The sequence below is a fragment of the Anomalospiza imberbis genome, chromosome 1 (genome assembly GCF_031753505.1).
Source record: "Anomalospiza imberbis isolate Cuckoo-Finch-1a 21T00152 chromosome 1, ASM3175350v1, whole genome shotgun sequence".
Lineage (NCBI taxonomy): Eukaryota > Metazoa > Chordata > Aves > Passeriformes > Viduidae > Anomalospiza > Anomalospiza imberbis.
Genome location: NC_089681.1, coordinates 99,800,270 through 99,818,466, shown reverse-complemented (window position 1 = coordinate 99,818,466; position 18,197 = coordinate 99,800,270). Strand labels below are relative to the sequence as shown.

Below are 18,197 nucleotides of genomic sequence, written 5' to 3'. Positions count from 1 at the left end.
ACAGCAGAGATCAGCTCAGAGTTATGTAAAGTTGAGGGGAAAATAACGCAGCAAGGCTTGAAGCACAGCTGGAGCTTTAAAACATCTGTGTGCATGACTTCAGACCTCTCTGAAGGACTGGAACCCTGCTTAGGAAAAAAATTATCTTTTAAAAATTCCTCTAAAGAAGAAGCTCATTGCTCATATTTGCTGCTGAAGCATCCCCGCATTTTGCATTAGGAGGACATTTACAAGGACTAAGAGGCAAGATGTATAGGAGAAAATTGACACCCAAGAAAAGAATAACTACTACGTTTTGAAGCTTGCAGAGGAACAAGTGTTAGATAAATGCATATGACAAACAGATCCTGTTTGATCTCTGTAAGAAGATTTGACAAGTCAGACACACAGGAGCCATAAATTACCTGTAATAGCAAAAATTGCATCAGTTATAACCTTTTAAGCAGTTGTGTCTCATACAGCATCAATTCAGAGATAGTAATCTAAGGAGAACCAGTTTCTCTGTGCATGATTCCTTTGTAATATACAGCTACAAGAGTAAGCTGTGTATGATTTTCATAAGATGTGATAAAAATCTAATGGTTCTAGGCTGCATACCGTAAACCTGTGCAGATAACTGGCTGAGACTAACTGATAAACATACTGGGCCAGAAAAACCATTTTTTACTTTAAAAAAGAAATGGAAGTATGATTGAGATGTCATGGTGTGGGGGTACCACATGGGGAAGATTCCCATAATCAGTCATCAGGCTGTTTCAAAGACAAGTTGTGGAGGTGGAGGGGGGTGAGGGCTGCCAGTGCTGCAGAGCAGCCTGCAAGGATTTTTGTTCCTGTGAGACATTCTGTGCCCTCTTTAGAGGATCACCCTGGCAGAGCTAGGTGTCTTTTCTTTGTTGCCTGGCTTGCAAGTTGGTAACGAAGGTGGGATGGGAAGGGAGGCAGAATCACAGGTTTGTTAAGTTTGGAAAAGACCTCTAAGGTCATGGAGTCCAACCATTAGCCCAGTACCACCATGTGCATCACCAAGCCACCAACACTTCCCCAAGTGCCACATCTACACATTTGTTGAACACTTCCAGCAGATGCAGCAGTTAGCACTTGGGTACTAGGCTGACCACCACTGGTGGCACCTGAGGATCTGGCTGGTGCAGATCAGAGCTGTGTATGACACCCCTGCCACCAGGGCATTACAGCACAGGTCCTGTCAATGATCTCTGCTAGGGGCTTGCTTCCCTTTCCCCTGTAATGGCAGAGCTTGATTTCCCCTTGAGCCCAAAGAGCATGTATAAAAGACTATTTCCACCCTGTGCATGGCCTTGCTTGTGCTCAAGAGGCTGCTCTTGGGGCTGGAGGAAAGACTTCAGGGCTAGCTTTGCTTTTAAGCTGTCCCTGTGCACATCTCCTCCTGTGTGCTGCCTCGGCTGGGAAGGGAGGCGATTTAGGAGTCAGATGAAAATAACTAATGTTGGACCAATACCAGGCAGCCTTGCAGTCCCAGCAGAGAAGGCTGCTGGTGCTGTGGCTTGGAGCATCTTCTTTTAGCTTTTAGCTCAAGTGGTCATTTTGATTCAATTTTTATTACTGCCTGTTACTTCAGACCTAAAGGCCAAAATTCTTGCAAGGCTGCTTTCCCAGAAACTTCCCCAACAAGTTGAATCACACTGGGAAAAGCTGCTGCCTGGGATTTTTCCCCTCCAAAAAATAATTTGTTTATATGGTAAGGAAAGATCTATTTATACTACCTTTTTGGGTAGGAAAAGAGAAAAATGCCGACTGGTTCTAAGAACTGTAATTTCTATCCCTGTGATACTTTCTGTCAGCACACTAACCACACATGCCAGGAGCATACTGGGTGCTGGCAGGCTGAGGTGGGCTGGGAGCAGCCTTGGCTGGGGGCTGCCAGGCACCCCGCAGCTCCCCAGGGTCAGTGGCTGATGGCCCAATGATGCCGCGGGCCCCAGAAAGGCACTGGCTGTCATGTTGCTCTTCAGAGTGGCCCTGGGCTGGGGGCAGGTTTTGGTGGTGGCCACAGGGCTGTCGATGGGGTAAGGCTGTGCTGCCCTGTGCTGAGCACAGATGGGCACAGCCCCGGGCTGACTGCAGCGACCCCTCAGGGCTAGGGGAGTGGAGGAGGCAGGAGAGAAGACTGGGAAAAGGAGTGGATGGTAGCAAGGTGGTAATTTAATTTTTCTCTCAGCATCCAACTCTATTTTAATTGGCAATAAATTACATTAATTTTCCCCAAGTTGAGTCTGTTTTTGTCCTTAAATGATGTCCTTGACCCACAAACTTTTCCATCTCATTTTCTTTCCCCTTCAGAATGCATTGCTGTAGCTGCTGCATGTGGCTAGCCAGGTCTTCAGGAAGTCTACTGCAGCAGTCTTTCCTCCTAGGGCATCACTTTCATGTCAGGGTTGAGGTGCTAATCCTTGACATACAACTAGTGTTTTTTTTTCTTCTTCTGTCAGTACAGAGAGGGTGGTAGTTGCTGCTTTAACTCAGGGTCTTCTGAAGCTGTGGGACTGCAGAACTGGATATATTGCTGCCCTGGCCCTCCTTGGTCCAAACTCTTCTTCTGGAACAAAGAAAATCAAGAGGATTGGGTCACATTCTATGGATACAAACAGCTGAACAGCATGAAGTTGATGAAACTTAGCTTTCTGGGAAGGTTCAAACATAGCTTCTGATTCAAAGCCCAATGTGGAACATCTTTTTTCTTTCGTATTTTATGTGACCATGACCAGCCCATGAAGTAGGTGAGAACAAATCTCTTGAATGGACAATAAAGTGCAAGAGGATATTTTACTTACTTAGAGATATGTGTTATATCCAAAGTATATGCCTGTCACTTCACAGAAACTTTTAGGGCTTCTGCACAGCTTCGTCTAGACTTAGAAGAGCACCAGATCCCAGAGGCTCTGACAAATTAATTGTAAAAAACTTGGTGGGTGGACAGGCCCCAAATGAGAGCAAACACTGAGGGAAAGATGGGAACTCAGCTGTTACATTTTGTGCTTGGCAATGGCCTGGCCATGCCATGCAGGTGTCCTGTGGGGCTAATTGGAGCATAGCAAGGTGCAGGCTGGCCTGGATGTGTCCCCTCTCCCTTGCTACCAGTGGTATTGTGAGGGAGAGACACAAGTCTACAGGAAACAAAGCTTTGTTGCTTCTGCCTTTATGAAAAAACCTACATTTCTCCCAGTGCCTCAGAAAAAGCATATTATTTATTTATTTTTAGCAGCATGCCTTTCAGTAGGGTTTGCAGATGGAAAGGGTCAGGGTTCTGTGATGTTCTGTGTGTCTGCACTTAATTCCTTTCTTTTGAACTCACCGTGACTTCCAGCAGAATCCTCTCTATTTGCTGGTATAAACGGATGCAACAGTTCATCATTAGTGTAAATATAATTTATGTTATTAGCAAAAATAAAGACATCAATTTTTTCCTCTGGATTTTTTTTTTTTATGAGTTGTCAGAAAACTGAACTCTTGCTACCCCAGAAATTTGAGCCTAGGGAGTTCAGTGGTTAGTATATGACTACTCTAGGGGAACAAAAGGTACCTTTCCAATTAAAGTTAATAGAGGGATAACTTCAGACACACAAAAGGAAAAAAAGACACCTATAAGTCATGGTGAGTTCAAAAGGAAAGAATTAAGGTAGGCACACAAAGCATCATGGGAAGTGCTATTCAAGGTACCATGTCAAAAAGGCTGATTAACAGCAGTTCCAAGTCTACCTGATCACCAGGGAGTCTTACTGATAAAAATTATTTCCCCTCCAGAGAGAAGAATCTCCCTGAACTGAACAAATGTGACACTTTTGAATAAGGATTCATGAAAAGGCAGAAGAGGAGAAGAAAAAAGAATAAAGGTACGCATTCACCAAAAGATCTGAAATTTGTAACTTGTGACTGTTTATCAGTCTTCAAGTTCTGAATGAAACTGCAAGTCATATGTCAGCGAGCAGGATTCAGATCACTAGCTTTGCATTTCTTTTTTGTTTAAAAGTGGCTGTTTGCAGATAAAATTCTCTGGTGTTGGTTGTAATTGCAATCAGAGGAATCTAATGGCTTTGTTTGATGTGCTGCTTAGACCTTCCAGGCTGTAAGGCTTTTCAACAGAGTCCTCTAAAGATATTGATTTAATTCTGGAGCTACTTTGTGGAATCTGGTGGTCTGTGTTGTGTGCAGAACTCACACTAGATGAATATAATGCTAAACTCTAGCCATAAAATAAATTTATTTTTGGTCACAAATTCATTTTGATTATATTTCCCCCCCAGTTTAATTTCTTTAGGTTGTTTTAAATGCATTGAGCTGTGCAGAAGAAAAGAGACATGAAAGGAAATGCAATTGGAAAGTCTTTTTGTGAGCATGATGTAAAAATGGCATTTTTTTTTTTAATTTGGCCCTTACCTGTTGTTTAACATTTTATTACTCTCATGTATATTTACATGGTGTTTTGGATGAATATCTCTTTAAATTACCTTTTTATGTCTTCTTTCATACCCATGGTTCGTTCCTCCATTTGTGGTGATGTGGAATGGGTTAGAGAACACGATTGCCACAGGTTGGGGGCAGATCAATAACAAAATGTGGGCACTTGAGATGTGTTGTGCAGGGTGGTGTTTGGAAGAATTACAGTGAGCTGCATGTTTGAGCTGCTTTCTCAGGGCTGCTGCAGTAGATGTGTGTTAGGTGTGTCCCGTGCTTTGACATTAACTGATAAAATTCAGGAAATACTCTGCACTCGGTATAGTAGGTTTTGTTGGACTGCAGCAATTTGAGATGCAGCAGAGGTGAAACAAATGGAAGCAGTGGGTTCTTCGGCTGCAGCTGGACAGAAGAAAATGATCAAGTTCATGCTGTGATGTCTGGGCAAAAATGAGATGACTTTTTGAACTTCAGGCAAGTTGTGAGAAGTTTCACTCAGTAGAAGAAAGAAATTGATGCTGTTTACCTACAAAATGGGTGTAGAAGGAGACTTTAGGTAGCAAACTGCTAATTGACCAATATTCTGTCTTGCAAAGGGAAATTAGGAGTTTGCCTAGCTTACTGTATCTTCTAGATAAACTATTGCCTTCTGAGAAATCATTCAGGGTTTTCCTTCTGTTTGGCTTAGCACTTAGAAAACCACTGGGCAGTGAGTTTCATCTTACATTTTTCATGTTTTGTAAAATAGAAATTCTAATACTGTTCACGTTCTTTTATTTGTTTTTTCTAGATGAGTTATTAATTATGTTCCCATAGGTTTTGTTTTTTTTTTTTTCTACTTGAAGTTTTTAATGTTATGTGCTGGTATTACTAGTATTTAAATGCTAGAGTGGGTTTTTCTCAGGTCATTTCCTGACTCTGCTGTCCTTAACACCTTGGGCATCTGTAGAGCCTGAACTATTTCATTCACTTTCAGCATCTCGTTGTTTATTCATAATGGCATTGTAAAAATGCAGAAAAATACAAAAAGAGCAGTCCAATTGTAGTATAAATTTCTCCTAAAACGTGCATGTGTATGTAGAAAAATATGTGCACCTGTAAAAGAGATTAAGTTAAATAATGTTTACATTTTTACATTATATTATGTTTCACATTATGTTTTATGGAATATTTCAATAAACCTTGGGAAAATTCTATGTATAATTAAAATACATATTATCATTTTTAAACAGATGCATATTGCACACAATTATCTGGAATATATATTAATTTAATCTATTTGTCCACTTCGTGTTGTCCCAAACAAGAGAGTTCAACATTTAGTACGGGAAAAGGAAGGTTATTGTTACTTTCTTTATTTGACTGAAGAAGACTACCACACAGAAAGCAATTTATATGCATTAAATGTTAAGTTCACAATCACTAGGCAAGTTTCCCTAGAGGGAAAAAGAAGCAGTGTTGTTTGTGTTCTGTTTGTTGCTATTAACATTTCTTTGACTGGGTTATCCTTCGTGGTGACAAGAGAACCATGTCCTTGCAGCCCACATGACCATCATCCAGCTCCATGTGTAAGAGCCTGGACGCATCTCTGAGCTCTCAGCTATTCAGCTAGATTTGGATCCTGTAGTTCTCCAGGGATTGTTGTGTTGTTTCTCGAGAAAACATTGTAGGCTTCTGGTGCTGTTGATTTTCATGCAGAAGTCCCTGTGTCGTTATTCTAGCAAGCAGTTTTGAAACACACATGTTTTGGGTATTCTGTTTGAAGGAAAATGACAAGCATATTTAGCAAATCACAGCTTTGTTGGCAGGTGAGCTGACAGCTGGCTTCAAATAGAATTGATTGGTGGTTGATTTAACATCAGTAATTTCAGCAGACTGTAATGTTTGACACCAGTTTTCTAAAGCATTGTATAAGGTGGGAATAGTTTCTGCTGAATGAAGGATTTCTTTGTTACAACAGGAGGAAGTTAGGAGAAGGTAGGTTAGCTGTGAAGAAGAAGGAAAAAAAGGCTTTTGGTGAGGGTGAAAAGAAATCATATCATTATTTGCTTTAACCTCTCATTGGTTTCCTCTCCCCCTGAAAATTTCTGTTAGCAAAAGTTTCTCAAGTCAAGTGAAGAGTTTTTCATCTTGTGAATCTTCAATTTCTTTTTAAAAATAATTCATTTCTCTCTTGGACATTACACATAAAAATTCTCTTTAATCTTTTAAAAGTTGCTTTAACAACATGAATCTCCCTTAGTGAGGGGATCCCTCCTCCTTGTACCATCTTGGATTCAGTTGTCTTCTCATTTGAACACATTTCATTATAAATGTGGTTTTGCTAGAAAAAAATCATAGTTTGTTTTTATTGTTAAGGTTATGTAATACTTTTCCTTTAGTTTCCTGTATTTTATCACTGTTTAGTTGAAACTCTCCCATGTATCAAAATCGATGTGTCTTTGGTTCTGCCTATTTGCCTTTGCATCTTTACATTGCTTTTTTTGATCTTGCTTTGTTCTATGAAGTAATCAAAATAATTTGGTTTTTTTTTTTATTAGCTTCTTGCACAAACTTCGCCATACCATCTTTCACACTGCCTTTTACAGAGTGACATTCCAGAGCACATCAGCAGCTCTGTCCTTTGTCCTGCTGAAGCCTACCCTGCTACATTCATCTCTACTGTGCTGTCTTAGGGGAAAATTGCTCAGAGTCCCATTAAAGCAGTGTTGTGATTATGCTGGTTGTAGCTTTCCATCTTGCCCCAGCTTCAAGTTACTCATCTGGCTTTCTTACTGTTTTGGAAAGCACCTAGGGTATGTAGTATCTAGTGTGCAGAAAAAAAGTTATTTGCTAATTATGTTCTAGAAAGTTCACCCTGGAGAACTGCTTCTATGTAATTCTTTAATTAGGGACACAAAACTGGGGTGCACCAACAGTACAAAGGGAGTTTGGGACAGAAGAACAAACGGAGTTTGGGATAGCACACAGAAAGAGCTGGATAATGGTGAGGACTACAAATGGGGTAAAATTTCTGAATGCAGAAGGTAACATAATGCATTCAGGGGCTCCTCCTGAAATCTGCTGCTCTAAGCTGGGACGTCAGCAGCTGGAAACAACCCAGAAACATACAGTACTCTGTCGCAAGCTGACTGTAAGCTGTGGAGGTATGAAAGAGGTAAATGCAATCCTGGGATGTCTCAGGAAGGATAACTCCAGATAAGGAAGTATTGCAAGCTGCGTAGAGGAATCATTAATCGGACCTCACTTAAGATAGCACATATGGTTTTGACTAACCGTGTTCAAGAAAGATGATCTGAAACTGAAGTTTGCATAGACAAGACCATAGGGATGATCAGGGAAATGGAGAATTTGTTTTACAAACAGGAGCTAGGAGAGGTTGGTTGTTTAAATTGGCAAGGCAAAACCTGAGAGAGCATGCAAATTTTTTGTCTTTAAATACATCGTGGCAGAAAATAACTCTTAATCTGAAGGGCAATGCTGGCAAAGGAACAGAGGGGTAAACTGGCCAAGAATACATTTTGGTTGGGGTTAAGAAAGAAGTTCCTAACTATTAAAGTGGCTGAGCTCAGAACTCTGACTATTCCACAGGAATAGTCCAAGCACAAAACACAGTAGAACACAAAGGTCAGTAAGTTTATAAAGGGGATTATCTGTAAGAAGGCTGCTCTTGAGAGCCAGGGATTAGACTACCGGAGCCAGGTGATCGTTCTAGACCTACGGCCCTTAGGACATATAAAGTTATATCGTTTTTAATAATAAATTTATTTCTTTATCTGTAGAAAAGGCATTTGCACTTGATTCATTGTTTCAAATAAACTCACCATTTGCAGTGAGAAGGATGTGTTTGTAACTGTGGTTACCCTCTAGAAGTAAACAAAATTTCCATCCTTACAGAGATGTGGGGTTTGGAGCAGTTGCTTTTTGAATCACATTAGCTCAGCTAAGCTAACTGAACTTGACTGAAACTCTGCTTTTCTGAAACAAAGATGTAGGTGTTGAAATCTTCTACTGAAACAGTGTGCGTCAGCTAATTCAGTCAGTTAAACTGGTTTGGTTAAATAAAGCAGTTTTATGTCACTGACATACATTTTCAGCCCTTTGAATATCATCCACCATCTGATAGGAGCTAAATAAAAACACTCAAAAAATTGCATTGGACAACAAGTTCCATTTAAAAACAAAACCAAATCAAAGCAAAACTGAAAATCAAACCAAAATGAAGCCTCTAATGATTTATAGATTGGTCCAACATGAACTGCTGGTATTATCTATATAAGGCTCTAATGCTCTTTAAAATAGAGGATTAATAGTGTTAACTTCTCTGTTGGACAAATCTTTTGCAAGTGAGAGGAGATTGGGATGCAAGACAATTTCCAGTTACTTCTATCAGAGGACCTAGTGAAAGGAGAAAACCACAGTCATAAAAACATTATCCTCCCATGTGCTCTGAAAGGATGACTTTGGCATTTGATGGGATGCCAGTGTGCTGCAAGTGTTGACTGCTGTTCTTTAAAGCCTTATAAAGAAACAAAACTAACAAAAGGCACTACAGACAATATTGCAGCAACGAGTGTTTCTTGGATGTCAAACACCCTCCAGCCCACAGCACTTTGATCTTGGGAACAAACCATAAAGAACAAATAGAGTAATTTTTCTTACATGCTAAGATTTAACAGTGAGGTTGATGAACTTCTGGAAAACTACCATAATGGGCATGCCTTTTCCATTTGTTAAATTGTTTTGACAAGGGCATATTTCATTTAAAGAGGCAGTTTTCTATTCCTTCTCTTTTTGGTCTCTGAAAAAATTAAAGAGGAACCAATATAGAACTTCACAGTACAGATCAGCTCACCTTCCACATGAGCCAAGTGGAAAAAATATCACTTAAATGCTCTTTTATTGAAGGGGGAATAGGAAGGCGGGGGAAATAAAAGCGTGTGTAGACAGTATAGCTGGGTATTTGTGAGTTTTGGCTCTTTTAGCCTTTTCATTGAAAGCCTCTGTTTCCATTAAACTTGCCAAAGAAAATGTATGAAATATATTAATACACACTGTGCACATTAGGGGTGGGAGCAGTGACTTAGAGTCTATCAAAGCCCCTCTGGTGCCCTCTCTGTGACTAGATAGGAGTATCAGCAGGCTCTACCGTGTTTGGTCACTATTTCCCATCTGCAAAAAAGATGCCACTTTTAGATTTTTATATCTCACTGTCCTTTCACCTTTCCTTAGGAACTGAAATCGCCAAAATGGAGGAGATTCCCTCCTGTGCTGCTACTCCAACTGTCTCAGAAGGGTTTTACATTCCCCCAAAACCTGCTTTTCCGGGATCCCCTCTTCTCAATTTGCCTTTCCTCTGTTTGTTATACATACAACATTTTGGTATGTTAAAGCTCAGGTTCCATTAACAGATTCTTTTGAGATTCATTTTGCCTGTGTATCTCTGTCTTCCTGAACACTAAATAGATTTTTTTCAGGTATAGCTTAACAAACCAGAGTAAGAGACTCTTGAAGTCTTGACTTTTTGGAGTCATGAGTTCAAATCCTGACTATATTTAACCCAAGCCTTTCATTGTGAGGAGATGCTGAATTATGATTTCTCGTGGAAAACCATAGCATATCCAGGGCTTGGCTGCTCTGTCTGAGTGGATGCTAATAGTTGCTGGGCATAAGAGCCAGGATTTGTTCTACCAGGCCTATTCTTTCCCACTGTTTGCAGCAAAATGCCTGCATTTCAACAGTGCTGTGAGAGACTCTATCAATTTAGATCTTTCCTATTGATGGAAAGACTTCATTTTCTTCTTGTCACACAGACAAATTAATCAGTTTCTGCTCTTCATGTTTTTTTTTTTTTTTTCAAACAAGGCAGTGATGACAAAACCAGTAAGACACAACTGTATCCTTGGCCCTTTTCAGGGCAGAAACATCTCCTTCACCGGAAGACACTCTCATGAATCCTTGCATTCAATTTCAATTCCTTATTCAGCTATGCCCTGCAACATGCTAAAAATGAAACTCAGGATGCCTAGTTTCTCAGATTCTTTCCTGACCATTTGCAGAAGGAGTAGTGTTTATACTATCCAACTTCAGGCATCTGACATGGCCTATGGAGCTGCTTTGTCTCTGGATCTGTTTGTGCTGCTGGATGGAATTACCATCTGCAGCTGGGTATCAGAGAGATGTGTGAGCTTGTCTCATTCACATCTGGGAACAGAACTGCTATCTGGAGCAAAATGAGCCATTCTGCAAAATTTTCTGCTTACATACTTCATGCTAGCAAGGACTATTCTTCCTAGGTTGGCACATCTTTTCACATTTATAATAAAGCTTAATTGTATGTGCTTGCATATCTGCAAGTGCATGTTTTGCTGCAAATGTTTCAATGCTTCTGCCTGATTTTGCCTAGGGATAATTTTAACTGAGGTAGGAAAAAAAAATAGTTCTGCCAGAGGCAAATGTTCTCAAAAGACTGTTTTTTCTGTCTTCTGAAACTACTTTCTGTCTCATGGCAGTTAACAGATGATCTCAGAGGAGTGTGACATCTGCACATAAACCTCTTACCTTCAATTTCTCATGCAAACAGAACACAGAAATAACTAGTTAGAAAACAACTACTAAAAATACCCACAGTTAATTTGTTTTTATGCTTTGACTTGTTGTAGCTTATGGGGAAGTAAAGAGAAATTATACACAACATGATGATTTTCCTACTTTCTTAAAAAAAATATTCTTTTCTCCATGTGATTGACTGAAATATTTTTTGGGAATCATTTAATGTAGGAGTTTTCCAAAATTACTACAGCTGTTAAAATTCTGCCACATTGGGCCAAACGATCTAAATTCAAATAGAAAGTCAATTGTGCTTAAAGATTTATCCTGTGGCTTCTTTCCAGTAGGAAGCCTTTTATGGCTTCTTTTAGATTTTCCAGTCTAGTTCTTTAAGGAAAGCTTGGTAAATCTTGTGAAACTTTACTTTAGTCATGTTCATATGAAATGGGTATAGGTTTAACTGTGCCCTTAGGTACAGAAGGAGTATTCACAGGTGAATGGCAAGATGGCTTCTAAAAGATTTCCAGCAAACACCCACAGTGTGATGCGATACCTAACTCTGGATGCCCTGGAGCACCACCTCTGCCTGGAAAGCTTTGTGCTGATGCCTTTACCTTTCCTTCTCATGAAAAACATCTCAATAAACCAAGAGAACAAGTCTCCAGCAGGTACAGATCTGTACAACTACACTGATTAGTGCCTGCATTAATAATCTGCTTCAGTTATTTGCTGATGAACTGACAACTTCCATAAACTTTGTAACAAAAGCTTTTTCACACTCAAGTATGTCAAAACAGGACCAATGTCATACCCCCAAGAGTTCAACATTTCAGTGGACAAGCTGTGGGCACCTTTCTATTTCCCCGGCTCATGACCATTTTGAGAGCACATGAGGCACATCACTGGGGCAGCACAAGGCATCCTGCAGTGCTGCTGAGTCGCTGCCCTCTGTGAGAGAGCAGGGCAGATATCTCTGCATGGCTTGTTGTCTGGCTGACCCTGCTGTGGTCCCCATCCATGCCCGGCATTAGAACCAGTCTCTGATCTACATGGCAGCATCTCCCAGTGTTCATCCTGCAATAACAGATTTGCTTCCTTTTGCATGGGGATTTCTGGATGGGGTCCTCAGTGGGAATCCACTGACTCTTCTGCTTGATCTGGGCTGAGCTGATACTTGTGTCCATTTTGCCTGTATCTGCTTGGGTGATGACTCTCCCTACCTGTCTGCCACTGTCATCAGGCTCTTTCCCAAAAATTTGCTTTGAGAGGCAGGTCAGCAGTGTGCTAGGTGCTTGGAGATCAGTGCAGAAGGCTCAGTTACAAATTTGCTGACTCATTTCCCAGCAAAAGGCTTCCCTTCTCCATGGAGGACCTGGGGGCTGTGGACTTTGCAGAGGGCTTTAATTAGGAACATTGCTGCTTGCGTGTCTTTCTTCTCCAAAACAGAAGAACTTCTTTGAAATGCAATTTTAACTTTTGATGTTGTCAGCTTGCAGTTCTTGTTTTGGGGACAATCTTTCTAGTGTGGTGCTGTTAGTGGGTTGTCTTTTCTTTTTTTTCAATTGCCAAAATATTTTGAGTGCTAATGTAGGCGGGCAGTTTTTGGTCTGTCTGTATCTGTTTAAACTGTGTGTGCATTGCTGGAGTCCAATCTTTCATCCAGTAAGCAAAGTTAATTATTTGTTTGACTAACAGTGGTAAATAATTCAGTACTATATTGAATTGTGGAAAGTCTCCATCCTTCCAGAGAGAGCAAATCTCAATCTTCCTTTGATGTCTAAGCTCAAGATCACACCTGGTTGGGGTAGCAATCAAGCAAATGACATATGATGATTGCCCTGATTTTCTTCAAGAGACTGTAGTACCTCTTAGACTTCAGAATCACTGGCATTCAAACGTTTCTGAAGTACAGAAGTGTATACTTTTTTCCCAGCATGCACATGACATTTGGCAATATTTCTATTTGTCCTTCTAAGTGCATGAAAAGATGGTATTTCAGCCTGATGTTCACAATTGAGATTCCAATTTTTGAAAGAACTCACCAATTTAGTTACCTCATCCTGGACTGGAGGCATTAAACTAGATGAAAATCTCAGGCTTGTGCAGTATTGAGGATTTTGGACGTGCAGGTTGCTAGACCAGGATGGGCCATCATTTCAGTGGGGAGCTGTACCTTGTAACTTTGAGCTTGTCAAAGTCATATTACTTTGTCCAGAGTGTTAGGATCATTAGAATACTTAGTTAAGTGCCTGTCCCCACTTTGTCAGGAAAGTGTAAGAAATATTTTTTACCCTTGTGCTACTTTCTTTTACCCTTGTGCTACTTTCTATCCCAAGATTGGAAGTGTTAGATGTGCAGTGTGCCTCATGCAAGCTCTGTTTTCAAAGGAATAAACTAAAATGAAGATGGGCCAAGCAACATTTTGTTAAACTGGTTCAAGAATGCTGAAACTGAAGAACAAGTCTTACGTTGTGACTGAAGTTGTGCTTTTTCCACAGAATTACTTTGTTTTTAAGTATCATGTAGGTATTATTTTTCAGGGCATGTGGGTTGTGGCTTTTCTTCTAGACAGACTGTGATTAACTGTTGATAACATCAGCTGCAATCAGCATTGCAGGCACACCACCTCCATGCCTTCTCCAAGGGAAAACTTGTTCCCTTGGTGAGGTTTAGCATCAAGTTTGCAGAGACCTGGGCTCAGGTGTCCATTGGTGAAACATGGATCAAGCCTGCCATATGCTTTCCTATACCTCCTGTAGAATGTGGATTATACTTGTCTTTGCATTTTGTCTGTTTTATCTCTGACTGCAAGTACCTTAGGACAGATGTGATTTTCTGCACTATCTATGAACAATGCCACTGCAAGGTTTCAAGTTTCTGCTGTAACACTATGGGTTCAATAAAGTGGCAATTACCTGGAAAAACCTTGCTTAAAAAAAAAAAAGCTAAATTGCTGTGAACTCTTCAATGACATGCTGAATTTTGGCACACTTCAAAGCATCCGAAGCTCCAAAAAGAGAGGTGCATCTTCTGCCTCTGATATACTCTCTTGAGTAAGACCAACATTCTCATGAAAGAGTTTGATGCTTTCTTTGCTCCACCTCATTTTACATCAGACTTGCTTTGTGTTCATTCTCTTGATTTTGTAAAGGCACATGCACTGTGTCCTGTTGCAGATGACTGTTTCTGATCAGCACTCTGAGTGTGAGCATCCTCAGCCCTTGGAGGTGTGGTCACACCTGCCCCTGGAGCATTGTGCTGCATGCTGGAGTCCTGAGGGAGCTGTCTGGGAGAAGAACAATGAGGTGCCCTGACAAAGTGTCTCAGGCAGCTTGAACATAACTTACTGTGTCAAGAAGAGAGAGCAAGAAAAAAGCACAAGGTGTTCTAATAAAAGCACTAGCGCAGTGAAGATTCATTTTTTCTTAGAAAGAATCTTAAGAAGTTATTTTTTATTCTTTCTTTTTTTCCCCTTCTGTCTGCATTATCAAATCTCTACCCCCTGTGTCTGCCTCTCTGTTACTTTCAATATGCATTGCAGCTTCTGTCTCCTCCTTTGTTCATGTTAGCAATATGGGTCTTTCTAGGCGAAGGAAAGGGGACCTTTTGCTGGCCTATGGATCAAGTAAACCTTGTGAACAGTGGAGAAGGCAATCCAGATCTCTCAGTTCTGAATCTCTCTTTTCTTTCTCTTGGATTGTACTTCGAAGTAGATGTAGGGGGCTGTTGGCTTTGCTGCTGTTTGTCATTTGATAGATGCACACAAATCCAGGAAGTGAACCAAATCCTGTATGACTTCTTTTATCCCCAAAAGAACTTCCTGCAGAGGAAATAATTTGGGTGGCTTTTGTTGGTTTGGGGTTAAGGAGAAGACTGCTATCAGATTTTATTTCTACTGAAAGATGCAACTCTTTTAATATTTCACATCCTGAGTTGATTTGTGAAGAAAGCTAGACTGATCAGACTTTTTCAGTAGATGAAGAAGCTGCTCACTCTCAGGTGGCTACAGGTTAGCCTGGAGAAGTTGCATCAAGCTTGTCATAGCTGTAGAGGAACCTGTATGACCTACCATAGGCTTCTTCTTTCTGCAGAGATATCTCTTGATGTCACTGCAGTGATCTGAATTATTATCTTGCCACCCTTTTGCAGGAGAAACTTCCTGATTTCCTTCATACCTGCTGTTTTCTATGCCATTGCAGTATTCTTAAACTTGAAAATAATTTTGGGCGAGGATTAGAGAGCATCAGGAGTGGCAATCAGAGACCTCCTCAGGGACTTTCCCACCTGAGGGACTCTGTGAATCTCTGATGGTCTGCTTATTACTGGCAGCAAATTCCTGTTGCACTTAATGTGTTGTGAGTGTGCGCAGAACTGAGGAAGTTCTGTGATGGAAAGTTTAAATACTGTCTAGGAAGGTTTATGAATTGCAGAATCCAAACTATTAAATGTAGCTTAAATCTGTATTTCTATAGCCAGAGAACTGAAGTAGGTGGTCATAATATTTATGAAAGGGAGTGAGTGGCCTGTGAGACAATGTTCCTGGGAAGACTTGCGTGGGTTTTTTGGTATTTATAGGGAAGGTGTAAGTGATCCTTCCCACCTGCCTGTGGTGTAAGACAGAGGTTTGGCTCAGCCTTCTGCTTGAAGCAGTGCCGGGAAATATATTTGAAGACCCAGTTCTGACTCTGGTCAAAGAGGGAGGAAGAGTGCAATATAAAGATTTTGGGCAGGTATTTAAAATCAAGCAAACTAAATTTAGGAATATCTTTTTTAAAATAAAACAAAATCTATTTGTTTTATCAAAGAAATTTAATAGTAAGGACTTGAATTCTATGAAAGGTAGATCACTTCCAAAAGACTCATCTGTATTTGAATTATAAATGCCCTCAAAGCTCATGAACCATCAAATTCAGGATTTGAACCTGTTTGAGGAGGTATCTCAGTCCTTGGATTGAGTTAGTTCCTGTCCTTGTAGCTGTTTTCATTGAAGCAGTTGGGTAAATATTGAGGGAGGATAGACTCAAACTTTCCTGTTGAGTTATACCTGAAACCTCTGAATTAAGAGTTCAGACCATCATGGGATGATTTCAGTTTTTAAATGCCCTGAAATGGCATTTAATCCATGTCTTATCACCAAGGGCCACAGAACAAATGCATCCACAGAATTTAATGCTGTTAGTTGACATCCTCACACAGAAAACAATTGCAGAAGGCTTCCACAAACCAAAGGAAAGTTTTCCTCTGGCAGAGAGAGTGTAGCATGAGGCCAAAAGTGAATTCCTACAAGGCAGGACTGAATGTTGTAGCCCTGTGATAGATGGAGGAGACCAGTATAAATCACAGGATAAAATAACTGCTGTAAAGAATGCTCCTTGTCCTACAAATGTTGTGCAGTTATGCTCTCTCCTAGGATTTATAAACTATTTCAGTCATTTTTTTGCAGAACCTTTCAGCAGTCCTGAATTCTCTGAATCAACTGCTCAGGAGAGAATTGAAAATGGCAGTGCACTGATGCTATAAAGGAAACCAGAAGACTTAGATTGCATTCATCTCTGATTTAACCCACTGCAATACAACACTGAAATTAGTAAGGTTAGAATGATGTTGCCATGAGCAGAAGTTGCTCTTTGCAGTTTAAAATGTGTGGCTCCAGCTGACAGTGGTGTAAGTTACACCCCAGGCTGGAGCACACAGAATGGAGCACTGAGCACAGGTGCAGTGCTTTGTGGGTGTGCCACGCTGGGTGCATGAGGCAGGAGTGTGACACTAGAATAATCTGTGTCTGTACATTCCTCTGAGGAGATTTGATTTTGCTGCAATCCCTAGGGCAGCTAAAGAGGCTTCCCGGCTGAGAGTGGCCCATGCTTGGTCTCAGGAGGATTGGGAAGAATGTGAGCACATGCTTATATTACTCTTTGCTTCAATTGGCACACAAGTGTAAAGATCTAATAACTTGCAACCAATTTGGACTCTTACAAAAACCATCAGGAACACAGTGTTTTATCATTTTCATATGTACTTTGGCTTTAAGTAATGTGTATTAGGACTGGTAATTACCTAGGTTACCAGTTTTGCCCTGGTACTCACACAGCTTGTGCTGTGGCATTGATGCACAAGTGCCTTGCAGAGTTTCACTGTATCAGCCTAGGCTAGCACTGTTGGCTGCCATTGGAATGTATTCACACTAGCATTTTACCCTTCCTCGATTCCTTTTTGTTGGAATTTCTTCCACCTGATTTAAATGCTTTGAATTGGGTCTTGCTGATAGTCTCTCTCTTTTTTTTTTTTTTTAAGGGCAAATTCTGCCAGTGACCTTGTGTCACTGCTCTGTCATCCTGGTTCTGTGGTAGTGAAGCACAAGCTATTCTGGCGGTAACTGAGCTCCTGGAAATGCTGGAAAATTGGTGAGAACAAAGCTGCACCATAGTCAGAGGTGAAGGAAGAAAATGAGCCCATGTGAAAACATGAAACTTTTGAAAGGATTTGATGGGCAAGCTGGGACTCCAGTTTAGCATTTTACCCTTATTCTCCATCATCAGTAAAATCAAGAGTGAGTTGTGCTTAGGCCCACTTTCTAATAATAAAAATTATTGAGGATCTATTCAAGCCAGTTCTTTTTCTGCACAAATAAACTAGTATACTGTTAGCATATACTGCTATGGAAGAGGGATTGACATGAATATTTGGAAAAGTATGTTCCTAGAACTTATAAAGCATTAAATAGTAAATATTTTAGTAAGCAAAGATTAGGGCATAGATAGGAAAACCTCTGCCTAATCCAAACCAAACAAACCTAACTGTTTATCCCAATAACTTGTCAAAGACACAGTACTTTATAGCTTTTCTCACCCTATAGGCTTCCTGCTCTTGAAGTTTACCATCTGTGTTCTCCCTAGTACTGAAAACTCTCCTTGAAGGAGTCACTAGTGGCCTGAGATTTTGCCTTTATTCAAGGAAGTCCAGCTGAAGTGAGCAAAGTTATGAAGTGAAACCTCAGCAAACCCATTTGTGGCTCGTGCTCAGCAGTGCTGCTGCTGTCCTGGGTGTTTGAAATATCCATGAGCCCTAACCAGCATTTTTGGATTAAATGTTTTTTTCTGAAAAATGGATCAGCAACATTTTTCTGGTTTTCCTCCTTCAAGCCTAAGAATTTCTTTGAAAATTGAACCAGTGGAAACTGCTGACCATTGGGAGGAACACATAATGGGTACATTCCC

General features: G+C 40.5%; 1 long non-coding RNA gene across 2 annotated transcripts; it reads left to right on the top strand.

Annotated features, from left to right (window-relative positions):
- The first annotated feature begins 2,279 nt into the window (after positions 1 to 2,279).
- On the top strand, positions 2,280 to 17,551 carry LOC137481692 (uncharacterized). 2 transcript variants are annotated; one of them, XR_011003614.1, is made up of 3 exons: positions 2,280 to 2,443; positions 3,781 to 3,869; positions 17,275 to 17,551. It is a non-coding gene; the product is annotated as an uncharacterized lncRNA (long non-coding RNA). The 2 variants fall into 2 exon arrangements; XR_011003635.1 differs by lacking the exon at positions 17,275 to 17,551 and adding an exon at positions 16,424 to 16,490.
- Positions 17,552 to 18,197: the final 646 nt, after the last annotated feature.